The 20,258-nt window shown below is 39.2% G+C and overlaps 1 long non-coding RNA gene across 1 annotated transcript in view; it reads left to right on the forward strand.

The window, feature by feature from the left end:
- LOC109638890 (uncharacterized) overlaps window positions 1-20,258 on the forward strand; it is a 99,158-nt gene that overhangs the window by 51,055 nt on the left and 27,845 nt on the right. Inside the window, exon 5 of the long non-coding RNA XR_002203365.2 lies at window positions 19,670-19,811. This is a non-coding gene — a long non-coding RNA (uncharacterized lncRNA). The remainder of the gene's footprint in view (window positions 1-19,669; window positions 19,812-20,258) is intronic.

Consider the following 20,258-nt stretch of genomic DNA (forward strand, 5'->3'; position numbering starts at 1 on the left):
TGTCGCGGTTGCGAATTGCTTTTTGCTAAACTTGCATAATTGGATTCTTATGTTAACCTGTTTTATTTTAATTGGGATGTTGCCCCCTGTTCAAAGAGTAGAGTAATTATTTTTGCTTCCGCCTATTTACGCCAACTCATAGATTCCGCTAAAAGTTGAAATTGCTTAAATTAACCTTATCAGGTTTATTTCCATCCTTTTACCTGGAATGAACTCATTAACTCTGTGTTTTTGATAGCAACTGTTTATTACTGACGATTTCAGCTTTTTAGTGTATTATCCTTGGAGGCTTTAGTAAAGCAACCCAACTGTCCCAGACCTCTGTCACAGTCGTAATATTATTTGAGACATAACACAACATTGGCAACTAATGAGCACAAAGTGTCTGCTTTTTAAAACCAATGCTATTGGTTTGTGGTACATCCTTACAAACCTGCTGTCCACCTAACGTTCACCATGATCAGCCATGAGCCATGAACGCAGAGGTTTTAATTCCAATGAAACACTAAACAGTCAATCAATGAAAAACATAACTTTGGATTGTACAAATCAGTGGTGAAAAACACAGAAACCTGTATAAGTTCAAGCCATAATGACTCATTGGTGATACGTGCTGTATTTAATTGCCATTCTGACGTCTTGGTTATCTTTTCTAATAATTCAGTTTGGGTTTCATTAAGTGCAAAACTGAAAAAAGTACATCCTGTGTTGGATTGTAATAATATAGACAAGCAGGTTTTTTAATTAATTGAGATAGGATTGATCTTATACATAATATAAATGGGCTTACTGTGCAATAAAGTTTGAATTAAATGTACTGTAGATGGTGTGATGTTAGCTGCAAAATACTTAATTTGAAAAAACAACTTTACGCACAATCACCTGGCCTGCATGTTTCTCACTAAAGCAGTTTCACATATGAAGAACGCAGCAGAAGATGTAGGAAAATGTCGGAAACATAGACATTTGGCGTCCAGGAGACAGGACATGATGAATAAATTCGATAACATCATCTGCGTTTATTCCCTAAAAGGTCTCAAATCTTGATTTGAGTTGAAGTGTTCACCTCTCTTTCATCCAGAGATATTTGTGCTCTTTTTCTCTTTTTAGTTTTTTGTCCATCACATGTTAGAAACGTGATCAGCACGCCCACATGTGTGCTGCCAACTTTCTGACATATTACTCCAGAGAAGCTGTAAAGTACTTCATGTGAGCGAGAGCTGCCCCTGCCCCTCGCTCACAGGCTCCGACAGTAAGATGGATCTCTCTCTTCCAGATTGGAAGATCATAGACTAATGTTTCAATCAGAGGTTGTGAGAGTTGGTGGGATTGAATATGCAAGATAACTTTAAGTAACAGAAGGAAGGAAGGAAATTGATTTTTCCAATACTTTAGAGCAGAACCAATAATGTTGGAGGAGACTTAAATAATTTATAGGGACCAGCTTGATATTGGGCCATAACTAACAGCAAGGCAGTCGACAGCGTTGTGTCAGTCAAATATTTGGCATGCAGTTTATCGGAAGATGCCAATAAAAATATGAAGCTATATGATAAAAGGACAAATGTTGAAAATGGCAAATTTTCCAAATTGGATCTTGACAATATATATTATATTTATTTATATAAACGTAGTAATAACCAAGGTTTTAAAGATTCCGCAGTCAGAGTATATATTTGTATATGTATATATTTTTCTTCAGATTGTGTTTAGCCAAAGACTAAGTAGGCGATGACTAGTTCATCAAGTGGAATGATGCCTCATTGGAGCTCCTTGGTCATTCTGCTTACCAGCTGTGAAGCCGTATTATGTAGAAAAAAATAATCTATAATTATAATTATTATATAATAAATGTTACAAAGAGGAATACAGTTAATAGAGATGATAAATGTTAATAGGTCCTAGAACCCTATGGACCCAGGACCTGTAAAGTAGGGCAAATTAATGTTTTAATATTAGAATACATTCTTGCCAATATGTGCATTAATTAACATGTGCATTAATTAACATACATAAAAATATCTAAATATGCAACGGTTCTCAAAATTCTCATGCAGCCAAATGGAATTCCTAGAACCAGTTCCAAGTAGGGTATACCAAGGGAGGTAAAAAAAAAAGTCATCCCTATAATTTTCTCGCCTTGAAATTGCATATCACACACACGCACATTTTGGTTTTCAAAATTAAACCCTCAACAAAACGTTTTCCTTAACTGGAGCAAATACAATAATTCAGTATTTTAAAAAATCATCTTTAGGGTCTTCTTTACCGTACTGGGAGAACCTGAGAGTGTGGGGCGATGCTATGTCCCACCATATGTGTTTGTTTCATTTTTTTCTCTCATTAAATCTGGGGTTGAGAGTAGAAGCCTGCAGTATCTCATGTTTTATTTATGGGAAAGATGTGTCGGCGCTGCTCGTCTTCAGCTCAGGCTTTTTGATCTTCTTTCATTAGAGGATGTTCAATATTTATCAGTGTGCTTTCCCATTATTCTGCCCATGGATAAGTCTGACTCTTTTACCACTTCGGAGTTGGGCAACTATCATGGGTTTCTCACAGCACACGTTTGTTAAGGAAATGATACAGTTATCCCTCTGAAGTGCTCTCTCTGACAGAGAAGAGGGTTTTAGTGATTTCAGGAGCATTTGACCGGATGGATGTAGCATTATTTGATGTTCATTTCCATCTCTTTGGACTCTGCACCCTGCGCCGTACTGAAGCTTACAAACCACTAAGAGAATATCAAACGCTGGACTCAATTTGACCATCTCTGAAACTCTGAAAAGCTATATCACATTATTTTAACTAGTTTCTCTTTAAATTCTGCAGCAAACCCATCATCATATTTTAACCATAGCTCTAAACCTGTTGAAGTTACATTATATACATCCATTATATTGTATTTATTCTATTTATCTCTGCAGTAACGTGTTTTGTAATTTGTAGTTTATCGAATAGTTTTGTTACTTCTATTTCATGCTTAACCTTCAATTTATAGTCTTACATTTTGTGTTCTCAATGATATTGACATTAATGTTCTCTTGAATCTTGAGATAAACTCTTGATTTTCCGACTTTACATCCCTATTTGATACCCTACAGAGGCTGAAAATGCACAACCTCCCTACAAGATTCTAGTTTTTACTTCTGCGCCAAATTTCACACGCACTCATAGATTTCTCATCAAGATCCATGAAGTATCCCTTCAGAAATCTGTGAGTGGAAAAGCTTCCTATCTCGCAATGTTAAAGACAGTGATAAAACATTTTTCGTCAGCCTGTCCGGACCTTCATCCAAGTTTTGCGGAAATTCATTCAGTAGTGTTTGCGTTTTTTTTTAACTTTTTAAACGAGACCTTTGCAGTTTTTGAGCTTTTTGTCCAAACCCATTCTGTTTTAGCCAGAGTACTTACACAAAAGAAGTTTGGAGTGAAGTTGCTATTTCACTTGACAGTCTAGACATCTATGAGAATAATAGCCTGCTGTCTGTGACACACACAAGGCCACCACACCGTCTCTAACCTCACGACACAAAACCTCTGCTTCTGCTGGGGAAGTCTACACCGCTCTCTTGTTTTTGTGATGCTGTAAGGTCACCTCTCATTGGTACGACCTGTTGCTAATCAGGCTGCCAAGTTAGTAATCAGACCCAGCTCGCCAGCTTGACAGTTGGGCCATCGCTTTCAGCCCCCAGCTGAGGTCAAGCCTTTCAGTGTGTCGCTGCAGGCCAATTGTACAAATGCTACCCCATGTGGAGATATGAATGAGTTGCTATTTTCACAGTTTTTTCTATTTATGTTACAGTACTGTTTGTGAACAGCTAAAAGCGTGAAATGACAAAGCATGTGTGGAAATGGAAGGAAGATAATACAGTTCTGGGACTTTTTAGAGTGAAAAGGAAAATGTGAGCTACACATATATCTTTCAATTAGAGAAGCCCCAATACCAGCATCGTAAATTCCTATGATGCTGCGCAAAATGCATTGCAAATGTTAAGTGTCTCCATTCAGTCCTTTTGCTGTTTGTCTTCTAGTAGACTACAAGTACGTGTACGCAACTGTTCCTGTACATCTCCTCAGTTCAGATCAAGGTCAGCCAAATTCTATGGCAAACATAGAAGTATTTTGCTGTACTGCAACAGAACAATTTGATCACTTGATCAATGAACCACACTTTCAATCATCTTCAATCATCCAAGAGCCCCCTACATTCTAAAGGCTTGCGATAACAACTTGACTGCGTGTAGGTGGCTACGACGACGGGCCGGGATGCATTTTATGTTTGTCTTCTTCTATTCAGGCCAAATTCTAAACAGTTCGAATAACGGTTGAAGTTTCCTGAAGCAGTTGCGTGTGAGGAAAATTGTCAATTGTAACATTGAATTATAATCAATAGAATTCATGATCACATAACAGCTCTCTTTACAGTTTTGCCCTCTGCTACTATACCAGGCAATCAGGAGATTAGCAGGCCAATTGAAAAGGCTATTTTCTCGCCAGCAGACTTTAAATCTGTATCTCACTCATCCTCGCCATTTCAAATATTGAAAAGCAGTGGTAGTGTTTCAGTACAAGACAGAAAAACAGAACCAACCCTCAGCAATACCTCTCAGATGTCTAGAGAGACTTTTGGATGTTCTCATGGTTGCTCCTTTTCTTTTGCGGCTAAACAGATTTGTTGATTAGCCCCAGAGACACAACTGAAGCAGAAATTTCCTCCTCTCACATCACACGTCAGCTACTTTTCATGCCAGGGAATCACATCTGCTCTGTGTGCCGCTGGTTTGTTCTGGAAAAGTGGATGCCAGTTATCATGAATTGCAGAGTGGAGGCCTGTTTGAATAACCACATACAGACATGCAGCAGTTCAAATGCTAATCACTTTGACATATCAGACATTTTCATTGCCAGCCCAATTTATTATGAAACTGAAATTAGAAATGAAATTGAAATATATTATAGTGACATATGGTTTATTTTCCTGATTATTTAGTTATAGTGATGGTGAACTGTCATACCTTTAAAATGCTTCATGATTGACAGCTTAGACTTCTCATCGATTGCTTCCCTTTCTAAATTTCTAATTTTATATACACATTTTGAGCACCGGTACTTTACGAGTTTATTAGTAAAAATATTTTCAATTTCAGTTTGACTATAAATTCACTTCAACTATGGCTAAGTGGGTATTTTAAATCAAATTAATATTGTCATTGTTGTGTTTCCTCGACGGCTGTACGCCTATAAAAACAAAAGGAGGTACTCTGTCATGTCGTGGGTTGATGAAGCCTTGTTTTCATTTAAGACAACTGACAGATGAGCTAAATACTGAGGAGGGGATGTATAGTTTGTCAATTTTTAGTTTATTTTTTAATTTTCCCTCAGCCAAGAGTTGATGAGGCGGTAAATTTAATTTAGTGGTCTGCCTGAGAGTTTTATAGCTTTTGTTATTGAACTTCTGGTTTAGAGGAACAGCTTGTCATCAATTAAAAGCTCTCATTTGGTACACAATATAGTTTCAAATAGGATTTCATTGACTAAATCAGAACAGACAAGGCCCCTTCTCCACCTTCATACACACACACACACACACACACACACACACACACACAGACACACACTGAGATCTATATTGTTTTCAGAATTGCCTCTCGTCCACTCAGCAAGGCAAAGCGGGGTCACTTAGAATCTAATGAAGCAGCAATTTCATATGACAAATTGAGTCTCGACACCAAAAATTCAATTTAACCATACGGAGGCTATGATAGCTGAATGTCTACAGATGATTATGCCATTTCCCTGGTAGCCCATGAGACCCGGCTGATGTGATTGGATTTGAGGAATCTCAGTTATGCATGCTGGTAGAGACACTCATATGTAACTTGAAAGATCTATTAGACTTTATTCAGTGCTTGTCAAATTAATTCTTTAAACTATTGTATTAGTGTTTGTGTGTGCAAGGGTTAGGGTTAGGGTTATAATCGCTCTATATTATTATGAATTGGGAAATTGCCTGAAAGTTATCTGATTTCAAGATTTATTGCTAATCCCTGTAATTAAAGTTGATGAGGAATAAGACTTTATACGAAGCTATTGGAAGCATTTACAGACAAAAGTAATGTCGGAAAAATACATTATAATCAATACGCAAGCTTATATTTACTATTTGATTTTGTGATTCAAATTTAATATTGTTTCATCTACTTGTGGATGAGTGAAAAATATTATTAGTCTGTCTGTCAGCTTTATTCCCTCTTATAGGCTTGTTCGTCTTTTCCCCAGTCGTGATCATTTGAAACTGCTGGTGTCCGTGGGTGGTGATGCAGCATGAACCTGTCAGAGTAATACTATATAGTATTACGCGTGTGATATGGGCTCTTCCATCGTACAGGAGATGCCACCTTATTGTTTCTTTTCTGCCTTATGACACTGCTGCTGCTGATGATGGATGATGTCCATTTACAGACTGAAGGCATATTTTTTGTGAGCTCTTTCCCGGTCACAACAGGTTAAGATGGGTAAAGACTCCCAACTCTGTAAAGTGCAAGTTCCCCTGTGGGTTCATGTGGCAGTGGTGATACAAGTTTGATTGCTGATACAAAAAATTGGACCGATCATTACCAATGCAGAAAAGCTGTGTATTTAGATTTAGATTTTATGTACAAAAAAAAAAAATATTTGTCATTCGTGTTTGGTAATGACATTTTGAGTCATTGCCAATTAATGCACAATTCTCAAATGGAAAGGTTCGCCTGCCTCAATGTGTGGATACCTAAACTGGGCCTGTCTGGATCTGCTCAGGCTCAAACAAAAACATTTAAATTGTATTTGGGTTGGAATCAGAGACAAGATTCAGAATGCCCGTCAGGTCCGGGTCAGGCTAGGTGACTTTTCTTTTCAGCTGAGAAGGGGGTTCCCCCTTTGCACCAAATGCTCGCTGAACATTTTAAAGCACTATAAAGAAAATGTGAACTGCCCGACCTCCACCCCCACAATTAGTTTTGCCTGATGCGGCTCTCTCTTGTATCGATCCAGACTGTCGAGTGCAGGCGGAGAGGGAGTGAATGAATGGCTTTGCCTCGCTCAGTCCTTCTGACCTCTGTAACCATGTTTGCTGTGGTACTTTGCTGCAATTACATTTGCAATTTGTCAATATACATAACATCTATCCCACATTTCCCCTCCTCATTTTAAACTTAGAGAAGTGAACATGCTTTTTCCAAACTACACAGTCATCCTGCGCCCTTAGTCCATTCTTGTCTTGACACATTAGCAATGTATTTCAAACCGTTTTCAGGACAAATGCCCAGCAGTTGACACTGAGCCTTCCTGGATATGAAAACAGCAGCATCCCAGAAATGAATGCTTGACGAGGCCATTTCCAGATGGGGGGTTGGTGGATAAGGAGGAACTGTGTGTTTTTAGGTAGTTATTGCAGCACATCATAACCAGTGGCATCGCATTGAAAGTCAGGGTTAGGTGAAGTGGTCCAATTTGAAAGCTGGGTGGTCTGCAGTTTTACTTGAAGTGAAGGTTAACCGCTGTATTTTGCAGAGCTGATGAAATCACCTCCGCACAAGAGGTCTCCCTTTGAATCTCTGCTCAGTCTCATCTATTGCAGCTAAAAGTGTTATTATCTGGAATTTAAAACCATATTTGTCCTCCCTGCTATGATAACACATTCAAAGTTGTCATAATCTTTCAAAACAATGGAGAGTAAAAAGCAAACAGTCGTGTCGATTGGTTCCCAGTGAGATTCTTCGATTTAGTCGTGGCAAGTGTGTTGCAAACAAGCGGGAGAAGCTCGGCAGCCGAAATGGATGTGACACATTTTTTCATTGTTACTTTGCATCTTTTCAGCTCGGCTGTCAGTTGTTGTTTGGCGTCAGGTACGGGTGACATCCCTAAAAAAACCAGCTAATGCTCGACCAGACAATGATATGTGTTTGAAAACACTGTGTGTGATCCTCCAACCAGCGCAACATTCTCATAATGACACCTGCTGTTCTCTCATCAGCGCTCATAGGATTAAGACTAATTTAATGGGCGTGCAGTTAATTCGCCGGCACCATCGGCCGGAGGTGTAAACCGATTTGAAATACTGAGCCAGTCAGTGGTAAACTCAGATTTTTGTTCTGCGTGATGCCGAAAAAACATACACAACACTTAACAACTCGTAAAAAGTAATCGTCTTGGAATCATGGCAATGATGGTGTTTAAAGAGTTAGCAGCTACTTTGTTGATTTAGTAATTAGGAAAATCTGATGATTTATCCATGACTGTTTTCATTCAACAGTGAAATTGATTTTATGACAGACTTTACAAATGTAAATCGTTATGAACCATGTTTGGTGCTTTGGTGCAATTAGATTTAAAATTTGTCAATATATATATATAATCCATCCCACATTTCCCCATCTATATTAAGGCTGAGCAGTGAACATGTATTTTCCAAACTACAGTCCTGATCTTACTGCGCTCTTGTCCATTTTTATTGTCTTTACACCTGATCGATATATTTCAAACTTCTCTGGCTTCTGCATTTCAAATCCTGCAAAGTATCCACAACGCTTTTACACCCTCCCTCAAGGCCGTCTTTATTCCAGTCTGTTTAATTGAATATTTTATTCAGCAATTCACTTCGTTATGCCACAACACAGTGCAAGCGCAGCACATAATGTGTTGACTGGTGGATTTTTTACTCCAACCTTCCACCCCAGCACCGATAAAGTACTAATGCTCCTGTTGTAATGTAGCCAAGCAAACAGTGCATTAAGTCCGAGTCATTTTGGTGGATTTCCTTTGGCTGCTACAGCTCAAAGGTAAACAACAACGTGCAGAGGTCCTAAAAAGCAAAAAGATAACTGCATACATTCATCCATCTTAGTATGGAGACCACACACTTTGTTTCTTTCTGACATTTTATTGTTTGTGAGTCACACAGTCAGGAGAGAAAAGGGTATTTTGTGCTAACATGTATTATTATTACTTTCACGGAAAATACGTTTATTCCCTTTATACCTTTCGTCAGAATTACTGGTGGTATTTTGAAATGGTGCCATCAGATGTTAATGAACTTCTAGAAAAACGTATCTCAAATGTCATTTTCCATGAAGAAAGCAATTTCCTACGTTGCATCTTTCTCCATTGTTAGAGCCAATTATTGTTATCTTTCAGGCATTGTGTTTTTGAGTTGTTCACATGTTCAATCGACGCAAAACATTAGATTGGACTCAAGGATTAACGGTTTAGATTTTCATGCTCACACATCTTTACTCAAAGAATAATACACGGGTTGTGACACATTTTCAGAGAAACTTCTATTGAGGAAGTTAACAAATTAAGTCTTTTTTAACTCGTCAGTACCGTAAACAGTGTATAAAGATGGCAGCGTTCATATTTGGGATATTTTGGCTTCACTTTTGGTCCATGGTCAATACAAAGTGAATGGAAATTAATGCCCTCATCATTTTCTTTCACTGAGGACTTGCATTAGTCTGCCTTAACTCCATGATAGTTCAAAATATTCCCCAGCATCAGGGCAATAACAATAAAGGAGACAGTTGCGTTTGATACATGAATGAAACATCCGTCCTCATTTGATTGAATGCCGTATTCAGACTTGAGCCACTGATTACCAAAGTGCAGGGATGATGACAAAAGGACCCCAGGAATGCAATCACATGTGATGACAAGGCCTCTGTGGATAGCCTGAGGGTATTACTGCTTCTATAGACTCGCTGAAAGAAAATAAAAGTTGGGATATGAGGCAGTGATTAAGTGGGCACTTTAGATTTAGAGTGGATTTTGATGTGAGATATTCTAGCCATAAATGTTCCTCCACCAAAGATGATCATGAAAAGAAAATATTTTTTCCTTTAAGTTTTTTTATAGGTCGGTGATGTGTGTCTGGTCTTTGACCTTCATGTTTTTCAGCAGCCTTAGCAATAAGTTCTATTTATTTTTTAAAGGCTCTATAGTCCACTTAACTAGAGAACAGGGGCCATAATCACAAAGTATCTAATACTCAATAGGTATAAGTATCCTCTCAATAGCACTAAAGGTTCAAAACAGTGTTCTCCTCAGCTCATTCAATGAAGCTTCTGTGATCAACTTCTTTTGAGCTTCAATGAAGACAAAGGGCCGGTCCACTTCTCTGCTGTCGATAGCGTGCTTCATGAATGCACTGCGGTCCACTGGCTGATTGATGGTTGGCCATTTGCATCTCAAAAGCAAAGAACAAATCTGCTGCTATAGTCATATACAGCAAAGCAAAACCCCATTAACAAGACAAACAAGAATCCAATATCTTGTGAAATTATTAGGTAAGTTTATTGATGTTGTGGTTTTGGATAGATGTTAAAGAAAAGATACAGTGTTTCTCCACCAGGAGGACCTAGCCTCTTCAGCAAGTGTCTGCTCACAACAGGTAGTGACACAGCGAAATCCGATCACTTCGCCAAATGGGTTGTCTTGGTGATGGAGAGGCTAGCTGGTCACTAAATGGATCAAGTTGATTCAAGGGAACCTGTTTGTACTATAAACCTCCTGGTGGCTGGCTCAGCAGATGGGACATGGTCTAAATTACAAAAGTCAAAGCAAACATCAGAAAGCAAGATGTCAGCTTTCATATCCATGATATTTTGGTTTAATTTCTGGATTGTAGCAGATAACTTACGGTTTATAAATGTACAGGATCAGGGAAGCTGGACTCCCTACCTTTCAAATACATGATTACAAAAATAATCACGCAACTAGCCATTGTCTGCCTCTAGACCTGTAAAGAAATAATGATCTAAGATCATACATGCAGAGGGTTCAACATCTCAACTTCTACTTTATAACTTTGGAGTGATTAGCTTCACATGGCCACTTGATACAAAGTATCACAGAATGCAGTCATTTCATTCAGCAAGCACTCTTCAAACTGTTCTGGGATTCAGTCATTGAGGTTTTTCGAGTGCTGAAAAGAGGGCCCCCTGTGGGCCTTTTTTCTCAAATGGACAAAATCAGGAAAAAATAAGGAAGCAGATCTCAGTAAAGGTTCAATTAACTTGCATCCTTCTTCATTTCAAATTTGACTGTATGGTGACAGGCCCCAACCGCTCCAGAGAGAAGAGCATAAATGCTCAGCAGATAAATTCTACTGCTCTCAGATATAAAAACAGCAGCATGTCAAATTTTTGTTTTTAGTTATTTCAGCATAACCCATGGCGTTGGGTTAAAAGTCTGTTTGGTGAAGTGGTCCAATCATAGAGCTGGGTAGTCTGAAGTTTATGTGATGTTTTTTGTGATTATTTTGTAATTAATTAGTTAATTTGTCCTTTCTGCTATGATAACACATGCAAAGTTTGGATTATTCACATCAGACAGTTGTCATAATCTTTCAAAACAATGGAGAGTAAAAACCAAAAAGTCGTGTCAATTGGTTCTCAGTGAGATTCCTCGATTTAGTCGTGACAAGTGTGTTGCAAACAAGCAGGAGAAGCTCTGCAGCCAAAATGGATGTGACACATTTTTTTTTATTGTTACCGTGCATCTATTCAGCTCGGCTGTCAGTTGTTGTTTGGCGTTTGGTATGGTCGAGGGCCAACCAGACAATGACATGCTTTTGGAACCGAGCCTCTGCTGTGAAAAAAGCGCATGTGACCCTTTCTTCATAGCCTCATTTATTTATTTGAAGCTTAATTTGACCAGCTGAATTTTCTTCATGACACCTGCTGCTCTGTCGTCATCGGTCACAGGATTTGGCCTCATTTTATTGCCGGTAATGGGTGCTGATTGCCTCCACCATCAGCTCGAGGTGTAAAATGATTGGAAATACTGAGCTTGGTCAGTGGGAAACTCTGATTTGCAGCTTTGTGTGACACAGAGGAAACATATACAAGACTTAGCTACCTATCACTTTGCTGGAATCATGTTAATAATGGTGCACAACCCTGCACCATGCAATGCTTGAAATTTAAGTTGAAATTTGAGTTTGCAACCACTTGCAAAAAAAATCAGTTTTCCTTCAATGAGTCACATATCGATTTGATACAAGGCCTGCCTGTATTGACAGTTAATACATCACAGGAGTGTTTGCGTGTGTTTTAGTGCACTGAGTTGAAACACTTCAATTCTGGAGACAAGCTTAGGTTCCAGGGGAGAAATCCAGCACTGAAAGTTGACAGGAGGATCGCAGGTGAAGTGTAAAATAGCTATAATTATGCTTTGAGATTAAATTACCATGTATAATTGAAACAAGGTTAGCACCACAGTCTTCTCCCTTACAATATTAGCCGTGCTGTTCAGCTCAGTTAAAAACCAGCTAGTTATTGCCTGTCCTGTGCAGGATTAGAAGTCAAAGCATCATTACAAAACTCATCTTCCTATCACCTTCTATATTAGATCCAGGCTTCACACATTGTGGTTTTAATTATAACCTTGTACTTAATTCTTCCTCTGTGCACACTTAGGCGCAGCACATAATTTAGTTAGCACAGGATCCAGCTCATGATGATGTGAGTTTGACATGACTGGAAATGACTCTGACCTTATTAAATGATTGTGTTTGACACAAACAATGAAGTTGCATTGTAACAATGGAGAATGGTAACACAGCTCATTAGATCGCAGATCCCACTGTATTATGGAGCCAAGAGCTAATACAAGTCCAATTATTGTATTAGATCACCAATTTCAGGCGATGTATTCAACAGAAGTTTGAATGAACCATATGACCATCCTCAACCACTACATCGTGCTCCGAGGCACCTTTCACACATGCTCTTTTTGGTCATACTAAAATGAAAGTCTGAAGGTCAGTGGCCTATGTCACCACAGTGGTGTACAACTTGATACATGCTAATTTCTTGAAAATACTTCACATACACTCTCTTTATTTAAGTGGGAAATATACTTTTCCCTCCACCACCGTAGCTCATAGTTGTTGCATACTTTATGGGTTTGTTTTTTCCTCGTTACAATGTTCGCCAAACAAATCTAAAGCATTTTCATGGTAAAATTCACCCAGCAAGCATCACATGTGGTTACAATTACCTTCACCAGCTACTACTTAAAAATACTGTTGACATGAAAATGCATCAATAGTAAAAATATGAATCAATAGATATGATGATTAATTTTGACAAGACCATTCTGCAATGCTAGAGCGTATATTTCATATATAAATATATACTTACTCGTTATAGCGGGCAGGATTTTTACTTGGAACAGTATTGATTGCTTTGATTGAAGTGTTTGAAATGCAGCTTTGACTATAAAAGGAAAAAAAAGTGCTGACACTCACAAGTTCGCCTCGACTCTTTAAGAATCTAAGCAAGTATAGTCTGAATTTATGTAGGCAGATAGTGGCTTTAAATTAGAAGCAATCTGGAGGGGATGATTTCACACAAAAAGAAAAATGCTTGCATGCTGTAAAAATAGTGCTTATGGCTATAAAGAACAGAACAGTGCCTGTATTGCAATGTGCAGCTGGTCAGCCAGCGTCTATAAACAACTTGTGCATGCTGGACAACTTTGTGGTACTCTGTGTATATATGAGGCTGAGGCGTTGTGTAATATTGCGTTAATGGAAGTATGGATTTTAAGGGATGTTCTGGGTTTGTTCTAAATGTGACAGGATGCGTAAATACTGTCAAACAGTCCGAAATCATGAGACAAGACTTTAACAGAAATATCTTGAGGCTAAAAGTAGTGAACAGTCCTGACCTGAGACTGCAAAAGTTTTTTATGGACTTAATCACTTCACCCACCCCTCCATTGGCATAGTTGTTACTGGATAATGAGTGAATTTGAATTTTTCGGTGAACTATCCCTTTAAGGCTGACCTTGTTTACCATTTCCACACCTTTACCCTTCCAGAGACAGAACAATCTGTCAGAAGCAGCGACTTTATCCCAGCTGCTGTCCTCTAAGGAGTAAACCCTGCAACAAAAACAGGCATGATGGTTAACCACGCCCGCCCACAGTGAACCTAACATGAAATTTTCATCTCTCCATGCACAGCACAGGCTGCCTGGTGGTGTTTATTCCTCTCCCTTTTTTTGAAACACATACATTTTGAACCTGCCTTGAGCCAACAGAATGCTGAACAAATTACAAGTGCGCTGATTTGCTGACGCCACATATTTTTTAAAATGAATACAGAAGTTCAAAAAAGACATTTAACTTACGTAATGTGCACATTTGTTAGTTAAAATATTCATAATTTATTTAAATGGACATGGAGTTAGTTTCAAGCTTTGATACAGATACAGTTAATCAGTTGACAAACTGTATGAAACACAGCGAACAACCTGAGTCAAAGTTGGTGTCAACATTAGCTCAGAACATATTCATCTGTTTTGTTTTTTTAATTTTTTCAACCCCTTTGATAGTTATTGATTATCAGTATGATTCCCCTCAGCTATTTTAATGAGACCACTATACCAATGCAGAATGATCTTGCAAAACTATGAAGGGTCATCCAAAGTTGAACTTGGCTCTGCTTTTCAGGAGTGTTGTTCAGCAGTGCAATGCAAATACATGCTTACAATCCTACCAGGTATATTATGTTGTTGCTAATGATGCATTTCTGCTGTTTAACCTGTTAATAAAGATGGACATAAATAAAGCTGCCATCTTGCATATTTGACGTCATTTGTAGCCAGTCAGCGAAGTAGAGATTATAGATTGGAGGCATGCTCTCGAGGTCCCGTCCAATATATGCACTTGACCAATTGTGAGTGAACTAACTACAGTTACCAGGGAAATTTGCAATTGGAGATACACCAGTGTGATAAGAAATACCTATAATGACAAAAACCATATTTGACAAACTTGAATTTTTAATCAACTATAATGGAGGAGGGGTTTATGACCTTCACCGCAGCTAGCCACACTTTTGAAGAGCAAAATATTGAATAAAGGTGAATATTTTTTCAGAATTAAAAAAAATCTCTGTTCTGTACAAACTCTTTGACTTCTACATGAATTAAATGGCCTTGGTTTTTGTGGTATCCCTGCTTTCAAGCTTCTTTCTGTCCACCAACTTTTTGAATTGAGTGATATCTAAATGAAAATAGTATCTATATTTGCCATGCTATAGAATACATACATTTGTCTATTTTTTTTTCTAACCATCCCTCCAGATGGGAAAATGACTTCCATCAAGCACTACTTCTGTTGACACATGGATTGACAAGCCACGGTGTCGATCATGCCTGCAGGTGACGCAGTTTGCAGGAAATAACGATAACAAATTAGCATCTGTCAGAGGTTGTCAGACAGAGCGCCACAACAGTGGATCAACAGCTGCAGGGGATGTGATTAAAGTGGCTGCCAAGTTAAAGCAAAAAAAAGCCTCAGAAAATAGACTGGGACTTAATTAGAAATGCATTACCAGCAAATCACTCCTATCCTTGGTAACAAAACCGTTTTGTGGACAATTGACAGAATTATTCTTTATTCCTTTGGAACTACAGAATTTATTACAATTTATCCAAATCTCAATCACAAAGTTAGTTCTCCTCTGGCTTTGAAAGTGTACTTAATTAGCAGTTTTGCTTTGGGCAACTGTGAAAAATCTGAAAGTGGTTGACACTAGGCCTGGGACGATCAAATTTTGCTGGACGATATATTGTCACACGAATTATTGCCGATAAACGATATTATTGTCAACATGATAATATATCATAATAATGCACACCCTTTCAAAGACAATACACTTTTATTTCTCAGTGTTTTTTACCTTTAGTGATGTAGCAAACTTCACTTTTAATGAGCGCACACCATTTTGCGCTGTTCCGTTTATAGTTACTTTGTCGACCGAACGCTTCAGTGAGTGTTGACTGTCGGGACGAAGGCTCTGCATCTCGAGCTGCACTTTGTTTCCCCAGCTGGTTAAACTGGGTCGGGTGGTGATGCTTCAGGTGGGCATGCAACTTTGTTGTGTTGCCTTTTTTTGTTGCCACCACTTTTGAACTGGTTCGTCCGTGTTGATGGGCTCACCTTGCTCATTCAGTGTGAAGCGAAACATTCCCACACCGGGGCTGTGGCGTTTGACTTTGCAATCATCTTTTCTCCTCGCGTTGCTCCGCACGACGCTCACTCACTGCACTCTGTGTGTGTAGCATGTGTGGCTAATGCTAGCGGCCCCGCCTCCCCCCACAAAGACAAAGAGGCTTGATGACTGACAAGAGGGTTCACTCCGTTCATTCCGCAACCAACGCCCCCAGGTGCTGAGACCGAGCTCAGAGTGAACCCTCTTGTCATCCAGCCTGCTTGGAGGCGAGAGACGAGGAAAACAAACACGCATGCACATGGGGATATATCGAGGCCGGCAAAATTATCGAGTTCATTTAAATTTATCGTGCGATTAATTGATTTATTGATTATCGGCCCAGGCCTAGTTGACACCCAAGCAGAACCTCATTTTTTGAGACAAAACCAAACATGCACTGACAGCAGAGAGCCTGGCTGTTGTGATCCTTTCACCTCGCAAAGGAGCGACTGTTTCCACTTTAAAAAACCTCCTCGCATGCAAGAATACATCCTTGTGCACTTTCCATCAAACCTGTACATTGTCATCCTGATGGAGAGCAGGGTAAAGGCCATGAGTTTATCAGGGCTCCCTTCTGAGGCTGATACTTAATGGTGACTGATGTCAAGGTCTCACGCCTCGCTGGTCACCCTGGGAGCCTTTTGTCTCCCTGTCACAGCGTCTTCGCTCACTGTCCCCCTCTCTCCTCTTTTCTCAGTTTCTGTCCACATGTCATTTCACACAGACCATTTGCTGTTGTGCCAACGGAAGGTTCAGTCATCTATCATCTATAGTCATAATCGATCAAACTGCTCCGACATGAAAGTATGTAAGTGCAGTAACTAAAGGAACTAACATATATGACTCAGTTCTCATGTATCGCTTTTCTATACATACTAACTTTGTACACTCTCCATGTACTGTATTTGGGTTGTGCATTCGTCATGGATGATCATAATGAGCTCACATGAATATGGAGGAAAATGTATGCAGACTGGTTGTTGGAGGCCTATATCCACAGGGGGATTTGTGAGTGTTGTGTTTATGCAGTTTGAATGTTCAGCCTGTTTCTCACATCTCCTCTGATGTAAAGTTGAGTTTCTAGCTGTAACGAATGTGTGATCGATAAACACAAGCAGCTGCATTTTAACATTCTGCCTTTCGGAGCTATATGCAACCATTGATTTGTTTGTTGCGTAGACACATTGAGCTGCTTGTCCACAGTAAAACTTTACAGTCAAATGTTATTTTCTTTTCCAATCGACTTCAAAGTGACCCCCTGGACATCTTGCTGTCTGTTGCCCTGGAGCTGTTGGGGATTCAGTTTAATGTCTTGCTTTATTTCAACTTATTTTCCTGCTTTATTTATTCCCAAACTCCTGCTGGACTCCCACAGAAAGAGAAAATACTCATATATGTTAATTTTGGTTGTGGGTCAAAATGTGACGTACAGGAAAGGTTTTTCCTCTGTCTTACCGAGTCACAATAAAGTCTTGTTTCCTGTCATCTTTATTTTTGGTCAGTGTTAAGGGAACTGATGTGTTGAAAAGAATCATATGCTACTGAGATATGACCTTTTTTGGTTTGTTACAAAACCAACACAGTCCTTTTAAGACCGTTTAGTGAAAGTTCACCAAGCTTGTGGAAGAGAGAGGAGAAAATAGTCAAATGCCTACTTTTTTTTTTTACATATTAACTAGAGATAAATATCGATCAGGACTTTGAAAGTGTATTTTTTATTTTACAGTGTTTTTAAATATACTGAAACGAGGGTCTAAAAGGAGATTGGCTGGGCAAATGGAAAGTCTTACCTACACTACAACCCTCCTCTATGGCCATGAGCTTTTGATAATAACCTTAAGAATGAGATTGTGTGAATTAGATTTTCTCCGTAGGATGGCTGGGCTCCTGCCTTAGAGATAAGGTACAGAGTTGGGACATCCGAAGGGAGCTTGGAGTAGAGCTACTGCTCCTTTGCGTCGATAGGAGCCACTTGATTAGGATGCCTCCTGGGCACCTTCTATTGGACGTTTTCTGGGCTTGGCCAAGTGGGAGGAGACCCCTGGGTTGACCCAGAACTCACTGGAGGGATAATACATCCCATCTGGCCAGGGGACACCTCATGATGCCCCACAGGAGAAGGAGGAAAAAACGTGACTAGGGGGAGGAATATTTCTAACACTCTGTCTTGCTTGCTTCCATCGTAACCCGACCTTGAAAAAGCTCAGTAAAACAGATAGATCTCCATAGACAATCTAGGAAAGTGTTCAAACTGATATTTCAGGATAAACTGACCCATATTCAGCTGCTGCATCAGATCCATATTGGTTGTAACACAGTTTTGGACCAAACAAAGCTCGTGTTATAGGGAGATGAAGAGTAAATAAAGACATCACACTATTATTGACCTTCTCCCTCTCCACCTCCACTTTTGGTCTCATCCCAAGAAATCCAGTGAGAAAATAAGCAGTACAGTAAGACTATGTAGAGTCCTGTGCTGTGATTCATAAGAGCGGAATGTTTTTAATCTTTTGCAGGGAATTAAAACAAAAAAAAAGTGCATTAGCAGGCATTCATTATGCAAGGCAATGACTCAGTAATGTGCAAAATTAAGACTTTGCAATCCATTGTTATGACTAATTTTCACACTGGGTGAGTAGAATGGAGCAGAATTCAGAATAAGACGGTCTGCAAAGAGACCTGTATTTAGCAGATTCATGGAGAGACACACAACCTTAAGTGATCTTTCTATGAATGTGGTTTTAGCACGTCATGTCATATCATATCGCTACTCTTTCCATGTGAGCTGATGTGCGGTGTGTGTGCGTGCCGTGCGTACATCCATTGTGGCATGCGATTGATTTGGTTTTCACATCAGTTCACCGTCATGTATAAGCAGAGCCAGACTGCAGCTTCAGCCTGCTGGAGGCAAAGGGAGCTATTTAAAGAAATGAGAGCCACACCAAGTCTCTAAATGAAGAAGTGGGCGACTGACGACGATCTGAGGCACAAAGGGGAGCAAAATGACAAGTTGGCAGCAGGGGAGTGAGCTGCAGAGTGCTGCTAACACAAGAAAAGTGCGGCGGTCATCGAGGGAGGGAGATGGAAATTTGGAAGGATGGGTGGCAGAGGAACAGAGTGAGCGAACATGATGTGAGGGAAAGAGGGAGGTAAACAAGCCTCACTTTGAACTGAGGGGAAGGGAGAAGGAAGTAGAGAAAGGAAATGTAATCCAGTAAAGAAAAACATGATGGAGCATATTTTCCATCTTTGTGGAATAAATAATATTAAAAATTGTGTTTCATATTTTTGTATTTACCAGGACAAATGATCACAGTTATCCTGTGACCAGCCTGTAATACTTTATGCAAAGCCCCATCCTAATCTGATTGGCTATTGTTTGTATTTCTTTCGTTGTCCAATGGTTGGTGTGAAAAGCTCTGACAAACAATATCAGACTCAAAGAGCAGAGTAGGAGAGTTTCTTACTTTTTCTTTGTGTGTATGGGTGCGTCATACATAGCCTGGATATAAAGGTGGACGACACATCAATACTTCCTCCCACTATCCAGAAATGAAGCCAAAATATTCTGAATGAAAGATGCTGCCTTGAGAAGAATTTATTTGACATGTATCTTTTAATTTTTAGGTTGGCCCATGTCCCATCTGCTAACATGGAGGAGGCAGGATTTATGACCTATACTGACCTATATACATCCACAAGGGGGCCATCTAGATGATCTTGGGGAGCTGTCGTGTTGTACACAGTCCATGGTTTCAACTCAAACGCAGTAAGTTACTGTAAAACTGTGGTATTTTTAGCGTACTATGAAAACACTATGCTCATAGTAACTGTACTGCAGTATTGCAGTATTTGTAAAAATATGAATACAAATTACTGCTGGTTTCTTTATACTGTAATTTATTTTCATACTGCCAATGCGCCTTGGCAGGTAAAACAACTTGAACGGTTAAGAGAGGTGATATTATTATTATTTTCTTTTTCTAAATTTTTTTTTTCGTTAGTCAAAAAAGGACACAGCTCTCTTATTTATATCTTATAATTTAACTTGTGCCTGGTTCTTGACTCGTGCATGGCTGCAGAGGGGGAATGCTTATATAAGCTAAGACAGTTTGCAGAGCCTTCAACAAACTCAGTTAAATAGAATGAACGTAAAATAAATCCATTTAACAATATTTTTACCTAATATTAAGCTGTAGGTAAAATTAAGTCATAT

Source organism: Paralichthys olivaceus, chromosome 24, assembly GCF_024713975.1.
Source record: "Paralichthys olivaceus isolate ysfri-2021 chromosome 24, ASM2471397v2, whole genome shotgun sequence".
Taxonomy (NCBI): domain Eukaryota; kingdom Metazoa; phylum Chordata; class Actinopteri; order Pleuronectiformes; family Paralichthyidae; genus Paralichthys; species Paralichthys olivaceus.